The sequence below is a fragment of the Eurosta solidaginis genome, chromosome 5 (assembly GCF_040869045.1).
Source record: "Eurosta solidaginis isolate ZX-2024a chromosome 5, ASM4086904v1, whole genome shotgun sequence".
NCBI lineage: Eukaryota > Metazoa > Arthropoda > Insecta > Diptera > Tephritidae > Eurosta > Eurosta solidaginis.
Window position 1 is genome coordinate 71,682,409 of NC_090323.1, and position 13,728 is coordinate 71,696,136.

Genomic DNA, 13,728 nt, shown 5'->3' on the forward strand with positions numbered 1-13,728 from the left:
TTTTGAAATAATATTTTTGGGTATATTTTTTTGGTTTTGGTTCACCTGTACGAAAACAATGAAGCTGTGTTTGATTTATTCAATTGAACGCATCGGACCACAAATACGATTTTTTTAATATACCGGTCCTTGCGCCCCCTGGCGGCGAATGGAGTTACCTTCTATCAGGATTACAAAATGTATAATTTTCTTTCTAAATAAAATAATATCATTTTATGAATTTTCGAAGTTTTTACAATGTCCTTTTTACTAACTCCTTTGCTATTTTTTTTATTTTTTGATATCAATTTTGTTTCAAAGTAGGTGTGGTCATGCTTCCATAAAACGTTTTTGTCGATCCCTGGTTGTTGTCTTGTTCGAAGTACAGCGCGAGAATCAATAAACATGAGCAAAGTGTAATTTTCATTGTTGCTGTTCAAAGTGTTTACGAAATAAAACGAGATCATTCAAGTTAAAGCTACGAATATTATTGGAGAGTTTTTTAATAGTTATAGAATAAAACAAAATAAAGTAATATAGAATAAAATAAAATACAACAAAATAAAAAAGGAATAAGACCATACCGAATTTGATTTGAAATTTAGATTATACCAGAACTGGATTTTAATTTTAAATTAGAGAGTAGACTGCAAGCGTAGAGCAGTTAGAAAAAAAGAGGATGTCTGTTCTTATGTACGCGCGTGAGGAGCTAAACTTCTTTGGCATCATTAAACTAGGCAAATTTCACGCAAATCGAAGCGTGAATAGAATTTGTTAGAACTTATCGGTCGCTGGTCCACTTCTGGGAAAAACTTCGCAGTTACACCTTACGGGTCAGTGTGAAGCTGTCCTGCAAATTTAATTAAAATGGGTGGAGTATATATATATATCCCTCTTTATATAAGTAGATAGACTAGCAGATCCGACTGACGTTTTTCTGCCCTAACTTTGGTCTATCTACATATCTTTTAAAAAGCTTTTACATCTCAGTCCCCCTTCCTCTTTTTATTCTTAGATTCACTCCTCTCTTTGCGTATCTTTCTCCCTGTTCGTCTTTTCCATCCCTTCTTTTCTCTCTGGCTCCCCCTTCTTCTCCTTCCCCCGCTACATCTATCTTATCTCTTTATTTTCGTGTTACTCTATACCTTTTTCTGTTTCTTTCGTCCTCCCTCGTTTTTCATCTTTCTGGTTCTTTATATTCTTTATATTCTCCTCCATCCCTTATTCCCAATCTCAGTTCCAGTTCCTGTCCTAAAGGGTTGTATGTATTTTTGGAAAACCAAAAACTTTGCCCAAAAAAAAAAAAATTAAGGGGTGGACCACCCTCACCATTTACTGGTATTTTGAGGATCGGATTCTAACTCGCTATGTTTACAAAATTTCATGGGAATCGGTGGAGCCGTTTCGAGGGACTTCAACCACAAACCCTGTGACAGAAGAATTTTATATATATGTAGTGCTGGATGTAGAGTGATGAACTATTCACTTGTGTATTAAAACAACTTTATTATTTTTGTAACCTATGAAGCAACCTTTGATTTTTTAAATATATTTTTTTCCTGATAAATGAATTGAGTACGATTCGAGAAGCTTATAAAATAAGATCGCATTTATGTCGCTAAATGTTGTAATTTCAAACTAACTTAAATAAATTAAATAATATTTGTTAATAATTAAATGAATTAAATAATATTTGATTAAAACAAAAGTGCGTTAAGTTTTTGTATGAAATAAAACGGTAAGAAATCCTACAAATTGGGGGCTTAACCGGGATATCTGCCAATGAAAGCAGCAGCAGATAAGTTGAATCGTACGAAGTCGCGTGTTTTTGTCGGCTGCAAGACTCTAATATATGAAAAATATTCATATTTGTTCCAAAACTGCATTATTTTGAACATTTTTATGTAAATTTCGCGAAGAAAACGTTTTTTATATGAAGGAGACGCCAAAAAGCAGCGCAGCTGACGCAGGCAGAAACAATCACTTTTAATTTTTTTTTTTAAAAACGCAGTCGACGCAGAACGTCAGCAGCGGCGGTAACCGAAGCTGATTGTCGGCAATGCCTATAGCCGAATCAGAACGTCAGCAGCGGAAGTAGCTGAACAGTTAAAATAAAAGTACAGCTAAATAAAGCGGAACTCAAACATAGTAACTAGAATGTGTGTATAAACGTACATAGGTATGTACATGCGTGCAGAGTAAATGTAAAGAAGTTTTAGTAAAAAAGAAAACAACTAAGAAGCCAAATCACAGTGATGAGAAAACGAATATAAAATACGAAGTCAAATCCAAATTTGTGTAAGATGATATAAAAAGAAGTTTGTTGAAAGAAAGAGAAGAATCAAAACAAGAAGTAAATGAAGAAAGAAGTTTATATTAAAACAAGTAAGGAAGGCTAAGTTCGGGTGTAACCGAACATTACATACTCAGTTGAGAGCTATGGAGACAAAATAAGGAAAATCACCATGTAGGAAAATGAACCTAGGGTAACCCTGGAATGTGGTTGTATGACATGTGTATCAAATGGAAGGTATTAAAGAGTATTTTAAGAGAGAGTAGGCCATAGTTCTATGGATGGACGCCATTTAGGGATATCGCCATAAAGGTGGACCAGGGCTGACTCTAGAATGTGTTTGTACGATATGGGTATCAAATGAAAGGTGATAATGAGTATTTTAAAAGGGAATGGGCTTTAGTTCTATAGGTGAACGCCTTTTCGAGAAATCCCCATAAAGGTGGACCAGGGGTGACTCTAGAATATTTTTGTACGATATGGGTATCAAATGAAAGCTGTTAATGAGTATTTTGAAAAGGAGTGATCCTTAGTTCCCTAGGTGGACGCCGTTTCGAGATATCGCCATAAAGGTGGACCAGGGGTGTCTCTAGTTGTACGATATGGGAATCAAATGAAAGGTGTTACTGAGCGTTTTAAGAGGGAGTGGGCATTAGGTCTATAGGTGGACGCCTTTTCGAAATGTCGCCATTAGGGTGGGCCAGGGGTGACTCTAGAATGTGTTTGTACGATATGGGTATCAAACGAAAGGTGTTACTGAGCATTTGAAGAGGGAGTGGGCATTAGGTCCATAGGTGGACGCCTTTTCGAGATATCGCCATTAGGGTGGGCCAGGGGTGACTCTGGAATGTGTTTGTACGATATGGGTATCAAATGAAAGGTGGTAATGAGTATTTTAAAAGGGAGTAATCCTTAGTTCTATAGGTGGACGCCTTTTCGAGATATCGCCATAAAGGTGGACCAAGGGTGACTCTAGAATGTTTGTACGATATGGGTATCAAACGAAAGGTGTTACTGAGCATTTTAAGAGGGAGTGGGCACTAGGTCTATAGGTGGGCGCCTTTTCGAGATATCGCCATTAGGGTGGGCCAGGGTGACTCTAGAATGTGTTTGTACGATATGGGTATCAAATGAAAGGTGGTAATGAGTATTTTAAAAGGGAGTAATCCTCAGTTCTATAGGTGGACGCCTTTTCGAGATATCGCCATAAAGGTTGACCAAGGGTGACTCTAGAATGTTTGTACGATATGGGTATCAAACGAAAGGTGTTACTGAGCATTTTAAGAGGGACTGGGCATTAGGTCTATAGGTGGACGCCTTTTCGAGATATCGCCATTAGGGTGGGCCAGGGGTGACTCTAGAATGTTTGTACGATATGGGTATCAAACGAAAGGTGTTACTGAGCATTTTAAGAGGGAGTGGGCATTAGGTCTATAGGTGGACGCCTTTTCGAGATATCGCCATTAGGGTGGGCCAGGGGTGACTCTAGATTGTTTGTACGATATGGGTATCAAAGGAAAGGTGTTACTGAGCATTTTAAGAGGGAGTGGACATTAGGTCTATAGGTGGACGCCTTTTCGAGATATCGCCATTAGGGTGGGCCAGGGGTGACTCTAGAATGTTTTTACGATATGGGTATCAAATGAAAGGTGTTACTGAGCATTTTAAGAGGGAGTGGGCATTAGGTCTATAGGTGCACGCCTTTTCGAGATATCGCCATTAGGGTGGGCCAGGGGTGACTCTAGAATGTGTTTGTACGATATGGATATCAAATTAAAGGTATTAATGAGGGTTTTAAAAGCGAGTGGCCCTTAGATGTATATGTGAAGGCGTTCTCGCGATATCGACCAAATGTGGATCAGGTGATCCAGAAAATCATCTGTCGGGTACTGCTAATTTATTTATATATTCAATAACACTAACAGTATTCCTGCCAAGATTCCAAGGGCTGTTGATTTCGCCTTGTAGAACTTTTTCATTTTCTTCTACTTAATATGGTAGGTGTCACACCCATTTTACAAGGTTTTTTCCAAAGTTATATTTTGCGTCAATAAACCAATCCAGTTACCATGTTTCATCCCTTTTTTCGTATTTGGTATAGAATTATGGCATTTTTTTAAATTTTCGTAATTTTCGATATCGATAAAGTGGGCGTGGTTATGGTCGGATTTCGGCCATTTTTTATACCAAGATAAAGTGAGTTCAGATAAGTACGTGGACTAAGTTTAGTAAAGATATATCGGTTTTTGCTCAAGTTATTGTGTTAACGGCCGAGCGGAAGGACAGACGGTGGGCTGTGTATAAAAACTGGGCGTGGCTTCCATCGATTTCGCCCATTTTCACAGAGAACAGTTAACGTCATAGAATCTATGCTCCTACCAAATTTCAAAAGGATTGGTAAATTTTTGTTCGACTTATGGCATTAAAAGTGTTCTAGACACACTAAATGAAAATGGGCGGAGCCACGCCCATTTTGAAATTTTCTTTTAATTTTGTATTTTGTTGCATCATATCATTACTGGAGTTGAATTTTGACTTAATTTACTTATATACAGTAAAGATATTAAATTTTTTGTTAAAATTTGAATTTAAAAAAAATTTTTTTTAAAAAGTGGGCGTGTTATTCATCCAATTTTGCTAATTTTCATATAGCACATATATAGTAATAGTAGTAACGTTCCTGCCAAATTTCATCATGATATCTTCAACGACTGCCAAATTACAGCTTGCAAAACTTTTAAATTACCTTCTTGTAAAAGTGGGCGGTGCCACGCCCATTGTCCAAAATCTTACTAATTTTCTATTCTGCGTCATAACGTCAACCGATCTACCAAGTTTCATCGCTTTAACCGCCTTTGGCAATGAATTATCGCATTTTTTCGGTTTTTCGAAATTTTCGATATCGAAAAAGTGGGCGTGGTTATAGTCCGATATCGTTCATTTTAAATAGCGATCTGAGATGAGTGCTCAGGAACCTACATACCAAATTTCATCAAGATACCTCAAAATTTACTCAAGTTATCGTGTTAACGGACGGACGGACGGACGGACGGACATGGCTCAATCAAAATTTTTTTGGATCCTGATTATTTTGATATATGGAAGTCTATATCTATCTCGATTCCTTTATATATGTACAACCAACCGTTATCCAATCAAACTTAATATACTCTGTGAGCTCTGCTCAACTGAGTATAAAAAAAAGGGGTTGATACCAATTAAGAAGAAAAGAAGTTTTACAGAAAGAAGATAAAGCAGAAGAAAATAAAATTGAATGAATCGATAAACAAAGAAGGTTGTGCAAATGAATTTATGCTAATTTAAAGTAGAAATTCAAATAAGAAGCTGTGTGAACTGAAAAAAAAAACATTGCGCTATCGATGTCAAGTGAATATATGTAGAAGGAAATGTTCTAAGAAATGTAAATCAAAACACAAAGAAATGAAAATTTAGTGGAAGTATTGAATGAAGATAATAATCAAGTAGAACGCAAATACGAAATTGATGTAAAAGAAGAGCAAAATTTTGAAGAAATTAAGATGTAATATGAAGTGAATGTATAATCGAAATAAATGCTGGAAGAAGGTACAAGAAAATAGAAAGCAAATGTGAAGTTCGTGGCAATTAAGAGAAGGCGAAATCAAAATTGGTGATACTGAGTGACGACAATCAAATAAGGTAGAATCGAAGCACAGAATTTTGGTAAATAGAGAGTGAAATACAAAACTAACGAAGGTAATAAAAAGAAATGAAATAATACAAGAGATAGTAAAAAGTAGTTGAAAACAGAGTTGTTTTAAAAACAGAGTATATACATTTCAAAACTAGATGTAATCAAAAAGAAGTTAATTAAAATTTGTGTACACATTTGCATTCATGTATGTTTCTTGATATTGAAAGAATAGCCTGCAAACACGACTATTAAATAAAAGAGTTTTTTTTTTTTTGTAATATTGAACTAAACTTTTTTTTTGTAAAAATGGATTTGAATGAAATTATGAATTTGACAGTCAACTTACTTAGGGAAAAGTTGGCAGAGTTAAATCTTTCAACATCAGGCCTAAAACGTGAATAACAGAATAGATTACTCCAGCACTACGGGTTGTTACGTACCGATCAGAGTGAAGATGAGTCTAATCAATCAATATATGATGATGTGCAAGAAAATAATGTCATACAGTCTTCCCAGTTTCTCGTACGACAACAGCAGTTTACTCTTAAAGATATGAGCGGTTGTATTAGTCCGGTTTATGGAGAGGGATCTGTAGATATTAGATTTTGGTTGAATGACTTAGAGCTAAATGCAGATGTTGTAAAGTGGAACGATTTACAAAAATTTGTGTATGGAAAGCAGCTTTTGCGTGGAGCAGCTAAGCTTTTCGTAAGAAGCCAAAGTAATATTTTAAATTGGGTGAGTTTGGAGTTTGGTTTGAATTTGGTTCTAAACTTTGTTCGTCAGATGTTCATAAATTGTTAAAGAATAGGCGCAAAAATGGTAATGAAAGTTTTCGGGAATACTTATATAGTCTTATGGAAATAGCTAAACAAATAAACTTAGATGAGGCAAGTATCATAGACTATTTCATTGAGGGTATTCCAGATTCAAGATATAATAAGTCTATTTATATCAAGCAAAGAATATTGAAGATTTGAAAGAGCAATTGAAAGTGTATGAAAAGATACGTAAAGCCTATTCAGGACAGGTTAGGACTGAGCAAAGTGTACTACTGGGGGAAAAACAAAGTTGGTATAGCAAAGCCAAAAGAAGAAGTGCAAAAGAGGTGTTTTAAGTGCGGGGACAAGTCTCATATGGCAGTACAATGCCCACAGAAGCAACTTAAGTGCAACGAAATGGGTCATCGTTCGTTTGAGTGCAAGGGTAAATCCAAAGGCTCCAAAGAAATAAGGAAGGATTTAGGCACAGTTAATTCTTTGGGCGATGAGGTGTTTCAACCTTTTTGTAAAAGAGCTAAAAATGAGTTACATTTCAAAACAGTTAAAGTTAACGATTTTAAGTTTGAAGCCCTTATAGATTCGGGATTTTCTTTGAACATAATGCGTTACGACACGTTGTTGTTAAGTGGCTGCGAGACTAAGTTGAGCAATGATCACAGGAAATTATACAGCGCTTTTGCAAACGTGATCGAAATTGGATACGGAAAATTGGATAAAAGAGTTCGATGTAATGAATTTGAATGAGTTAGAAGAAGTAAATATACCAGACGTTAAACATTTAAATACAGATTTGGCTACGGAAGTAACGGGTTTAGTTAATGAATATATACCAGTGGGTAACTGCCAATCAGCCATAAAAATGGAAATTGTTTTGTCGGATGAAATACCGGTGTATCAACATCCGAGGCGAATGTCATTCGAAGATCGTAACCTTATCGATAGGCAAATTGAAGATTGGTTAAAAGATGGCATAATTGTACCTAGCAATTCTAACTATGCTTCCCCGATTGTGGTTGTTTCAAAGAAGGATGGAGGGAAACGTTTATGTTGTGACTATAGGCAACTCAATAAAAAGATAGTAAGAGACAATTTCCCGATGGTAGTTATGGACGATGTCTTAGATAGATTGCAAAATGGGAAAGTTTTCACAACTTTAGATTTGTCGAATGGTTTTTTTCATGTTCCAGTAGATCCACAGTCGAGGAAGTACACTGCATTTGTGACAAGTGATGGACAGTATGAGTTTTGTGTAGTACCATTTGGTATATCGAATTCTCCAGCTGTATTCTGTAGGTATATTAATGCTGTGTTTCGAACGCTAATTCAGAAAGGCACAGTGATTACATATATGGATGACTTGATAATACCCACAAAAGATGAAAATGAGGGTATTGAGAAGTTAAAAGAGGTTTTGAAGGTTAGTTCCGAACATGGATTAAACATTAAATGGAAAAAATGTCAATTCTTAAAACGAAAAGTGGAGTTTTTAGGGTACGTAATAGAAAACGGCACAGTGCAAATATCAGAAGAAAAGACGAAAGCTGTTCAGAATTTTCCATTGCCATCAGACAAAAAAGGTATACAGAGATTTTTAGGGCTAACATCTTATTTTCGACGGTTTATAGAAAACTTTGCTATTATTGCTAGACCATTATCAGACTTGTTAAGAAAAGACGTGGCTTTCAAATTAGGAGATAAAGAAGTAGCAGCGTTTCAGCAGTTGAAAGCTCACTTGCAGAAAGCGCCAGTATTACGGATATTCTCCCAAAGTGCAGTAACGGAAGTCCATACTGATGCCAGTAAGTACGGATATGGGGCTATTTTATTGCAAAAGATCCAGATGACCAACAGTTACACCCGGTGCAGTACATGAGTCGAAAAACAAAGCCTGTAGAAGGGAATTATCCTTCATATGAGTTGGAAGTGTTAGCAATAATTGAAGCATTAAAGAAGTGGAGGATATACCTGTTAGGAATAAAATTCAAAATTTTAACGGACTGTAATGCTTTTACAATGACTATTAAAAGGAATGAAGTTCCGCCTAAGATTGCGAGATGGGCTTTGTTTCTCCAAGATTTTAATTATGAAATCGAGCATAGGCCAGGAACTCGAATGAAGCACGTTGACGCCTTAAGTAGAGTGTATTGCTTAATGTTACACGACCCGTTAAAGTACCGACTTAAACAAGCACAACTTAAAGACGAGTGGACAAATGCAGTTCGTAAAATTTTAGAAACCCGCACAAAGAGTTGATTGTAGTACCAGCACAAATGGAAGACGAGGTCATAAAAATGGCACATAGGCAAGAGCATTTCTCTACAAAGAAAACACAGGATCTATTATAAAAGACATTTTATATACCAAAAGTTAGTGCAAAGGTTGGACAGGTGGTGCGAAGTTGCATAGAATGTATTGTTAATGAAGCAAAGATAGGAAAGAAAGAAGGATTTCTAAACTGTATTAATAAGGAAGATAAACCATTAGGGACGTACCACATTAATCATGTAGGACCACTTGAAATGACCAATAAGTCATATAATTATATATTTGTAGTAGTAGATGCATTTAGAAAGTTTGTTTGGTTGTATCACACAAAGAATACCGGAGCAGAAGCAGTAGTTGATAGGCTACAGAAACAAGCAGCAATATTTGGTAACCCAAAGCGTATTATTTCTGACAAGGGAGCTGCTTTTACTTCGAATTTATTTAAAGAATATTGTGAGGGTGAAAAAATTCAGCATTTATTAATCACAACAGGAGTGCCACGTGGAAATGGACAGGTGGAAAGGATGCATAAGATAGTGATTCCTATGTTATCGAAACTATGCACAGAAACATCAAATAATTGGTACAAGCACATAGATAGGGTGCAACAGTTCATAAATAATTCACCTCCACGAAGCACAAAGCATTCTCCATTTAAGATTATAACAGGAATTGATATGCGGTTGGTCAGTGTGCCAGAGCTTCAAGAGCTTTTGGAAGATGAAGCGGTAAATGAGTTAAATGAAGATCGAGAATTGGTTAGAATTGAAGCTAAAGAAAATATTTCTCATATGCAGCAGGAAAACAGAACATCATATAATTTGCGAAGACGACAGGAAACGAGTTATGAAATTAATGATTTAGTAGCTGTAAAAAGAACCCAATTCGGCAGTGGTTTAAAATTAAAGCCGAAATTCTTAGGGCCATATAGAGTAGTTAAAAAGTTAAACCATGGTCGATATGAAGTTGAAAAGGTAGGTGATCACGAGGGACCGGGAAAGACATCGACAGTTGAAGAATATATGAAAAAGTGGCCTAAATCATTCGGGGTCGAATAAAATCAGAACGGCCGAATGTAGTGCTGGATGTAGAGTTATGAACTATTCACTTGTGTATTAAAACAACTTTATTATTTTTGTAACCTATGAAGCAACCTTTGATTTTTTAAATATATTTTTTTCCTGATAAATTAATTGAGTACGATTCGAGAAGCATTTATGTCGCTAAATGTTGTAATTTCAAACTAACTTAAATAAATTAAATAATATTTGTTAATAATTAAATGAATTAAATAATATTTGATTAAAACAAAAGTGCGTTAAGTTTTTGTATGAAATAAAGCGGTAAGAAATCCTACATATATGATGTAAGCTTATACATTCATATGTACATACATACAGACATACAAATAAAAAAACTTGTATTTAAGAATTTTAACTAAAAGTTTAAAACTTTTAACTAAATGGTATTTTTCAAGAGATGTTTGCATTCTTAACCACTAACTACGCTAACACGCATTCATATATATGCATGTCAAGCTGATATGAATGGAAATACACACATTTTGTAACGAATTGCATGAGAAATTCCTGATTATTATTTTTTTTGTTACCGTTTCAATCTCTGATAACTGTCGAATAAATATTTCAAATATTCTGTATAGAGAAATATCCTTTATTTACAGTTCTACTATAGTAGTACTACTTCACAATTACGATACCTGCGTACTTCACTTAGTAGTTAGTAGTTTGTGAAAATTAAACTGACATCTGATTCCTCAACTTGTGCTGCTTTTATACTCCCTGTTGACTCGTTCTCCTATTTCGCATATTTCTCCTTTTCACGAACAGATTTCTCGAACAATTTATAATTTATTTCTCATTTCTGTACAAATATTTTCGTTTGCCTTCTTGTTATATCCGTGTTTATGTGCGAGTAATATCTTATGTGCACACTCAATTCACACACATTCTTATTCTCTTTAGTTTAGTAGTCGCTGAGCATTTGGCGCAGCAACATCGATTGTGTACGCCAGTCGCAATGTAGATGAATGTTGCTATTGTTTCACTATTTGCCGGCCACTGTTCACAAACGATCTTCGCTTCTTGCTTGCTCACAAGGCGAATTCATTACAGGTGGTGTTATCCCATCAGCTGATTGATTCTTCTTGATAATTTTCCATACAAAGCCTTGTACTACAATATGTCAGTTAATCGAAATTAATGAAAATTTTCTTTTGACTTGACATTCTTCTGCACAGCGAATTGGTTGAATTCGCTTTGCCACCACCTGTATGAATTCGCCTTGCTTGCTCATAAGCGAATTAACAACACAAAACGATGCATCAAGTGATTTGTGCGACTCTCTCTAACACAGCTGCATTTTCATTTTGACGACGTCTGTTTTAGACGATGTTGTATGTATAATAACGTCTGAGCTTTTATGCACTCTTACTGCTGCCTTCATTGCATATGTATGTGTATATCTGAGTAATATGCGCCGTTTGTTGCGGTGTACATTTATGTGTGTCTGTTTTCTCTTTCTTCTTCGCTCTTAACTTTGTGTTTACAATAGGTGCGCTGATTACTTCGCTGTTGTTTTGTGTTTATATACTAGCAGCACAGTGACTTATCGAAGCTGCTAATATTCGCCGCAATACATACCTATTAATCAGGGGTCCCCTATGGTTCAATTATGTACAGGTTGGCTCATCTCATCAGCTGATTTCATTTATGTAATTGCATGGTCGAAGGGATTGTCAAAAGGAGATGGCAAACTCAAAATGAAACCAACACATTGGCAACATTTTACTTACACATACAAAAACTGCTAAGTTTTATGTTTCCATTCCATACCATTCGCACCAACACCAATACACAGATTTTGACAATTTGAACAGACATATTTTGTTGCTTTACAGATGAGCCAACCTGTATATAGTTGAATCATGGGGTCCCCGACATCAAAACTGTGGCTGTGTGAGTAAAACTAAAATTATCTTATTGGTGGTGGTTTAGTTATTGATGAAAAATCAGTGAGGTAGGACGTATGCACGCATGTTTGTTAACACACTAAAAGTAATTCGTAAATATGTCATATAAATACTACTTTATTGCTTGAGTCTAACGAAAAATTTAAACAAAATAAATTGTTAACATTAAACCATAAAAATATTCTGCATGAGCGTTTGTTTGCAAACTATCTTTTCGCAAATGGGCAAATAAACAAAAGCCTCACCCGATGTTGCTACTCTGCTTGTTCAGCGACAACTAAAGACGAAAGAGAATAATAATACGTGTGAAGTGGCGCCAATAATTATTCAAATAAATGGTGACCTCTGCTATAAAAAGATATGCACATCCATATACATACATCCCATACAAAGCAAGTATCCTCCAGTAGTTCACAGCGAAAAAGCCCAACCCCGAACTGTATTTTTAAACTGTTAATTTTGTATCACATCTTAAAATTTTACTTTCATCTTTTTTCATAACGCTCCTAAAGAAGTGTAACTTCAAAAAGAAAAACCTAATGAGTGGTGGCCTGGTTTCAAACCCACATGTAACAGGTAGTAGCTTGCTCTACGTACTGAGCTATCCCATCTTTGGTAGAAAACATTTCACAACACTCTATATGTATAACAAATTATTTCAGAAAATAACCCATAACTTGCAGCACCTTTTAGAAATAAAGAAATAGTTTTAAATTTGCAGCGCCAAGTTGAAATTCATGAGGTTTTTTTTTTTTTTTTAACTAGACAAGTTTCTATTTTTTGATTTTTTAATCTTTTTAGTTTTTTTTTTAACAATTTTAAGATTTTAGACTTATTGTTCAAATGAGTTTTAAATTGAAACTGAATAAAATAAAAACACAGTAGTAAATAGAGAGGTTTCGAATTAAGCACAAAAAAGTTTCAAAAATTGCTTAAACCGATGGTAAATGGTTTAAAATTTAAGCTCAAATTTCTTACCGCGCAGGAAAGGAAAAGAAAATAGAGGTATAGTGACGTCTATAATGGTTAGATTTCAACCACTGGGCGAACTATAGTTGTAGTAAATTACGGAGTAGTTATTTACATACGTCGCTGACATCGTTCGATACTAAATTGATTGGTATACCTGTTTCCAAGCGTCACATAATTATGTAAGGTAATAAAAATACAAATATTACTAACATTTATTACTAAACCACTTTTTGTAATTACGTTGTAATTAGGGTATATACATATTTGGCAAGGTCAGAGGAACACAACTGAATTCGTAATAAAGAAAAGTTAATAACATTTACAATGACTCAATGATTTGTTTACTTACATAACACGATTATCCTTTCATTCAGATTTCGATGTTTGTTGTATACGTAAATGGAAATTTAATTGCTTGGAAAATATTCCCTTCCGCTGCACTCAGCTACGGACACATTTCTTTTGTTTGACAGTAAATGTGTGCAATTATCACAGTGGGTAATTGCCATAAACATTGGCATCATCATTATTACTGAGTACGTCATTTTGTATTCACTGCCTTTCTCTACCACCTTTCATAATATATAAGCACATATTGGCAGCGAACAATGTAGTTATTTTCCGTCAAAAATTATGAAGAACAGAAGGCCTCAAATTTCAGAACACATCAGTAAAGCTGCTGCTACAATTATCACCTATTGATAAAAAACGCTTCAAACAAAAAAATTATTCAAATAAATGAAAATTTTTCTCCCTATAAAGTTTCACAAAA

General features: G+C 35.2%; 1 long non-coding RNA gene across 1 annotated transcript in view; it reads right to left on the reverse strand.

The window, feature by feature from the left end:
- Nucleotides 1-343: 343 nt before the first annotated feature.
- LOC137253972 (uncharacterized) overlaps nucleotides 344-13,728 on the reverse strand; it is a 295,903-nt gene continuing 282,518 nt past the window's right edge. Inside the window, exons 5-6 of the long non-coding RNA XR_010953943.1 lie at nucleotides 13,306-13,667; nucleotides 344-457 (exon numbers count right to left, since the gene is read on the reverse strand). This is a non-coding gene — a long non-coding RNA (uncharacterized lncRNA). The remainder of the gene's footprint in view (nucleotides 458-13,305; nucleotides 13,668-13,728) is intronic.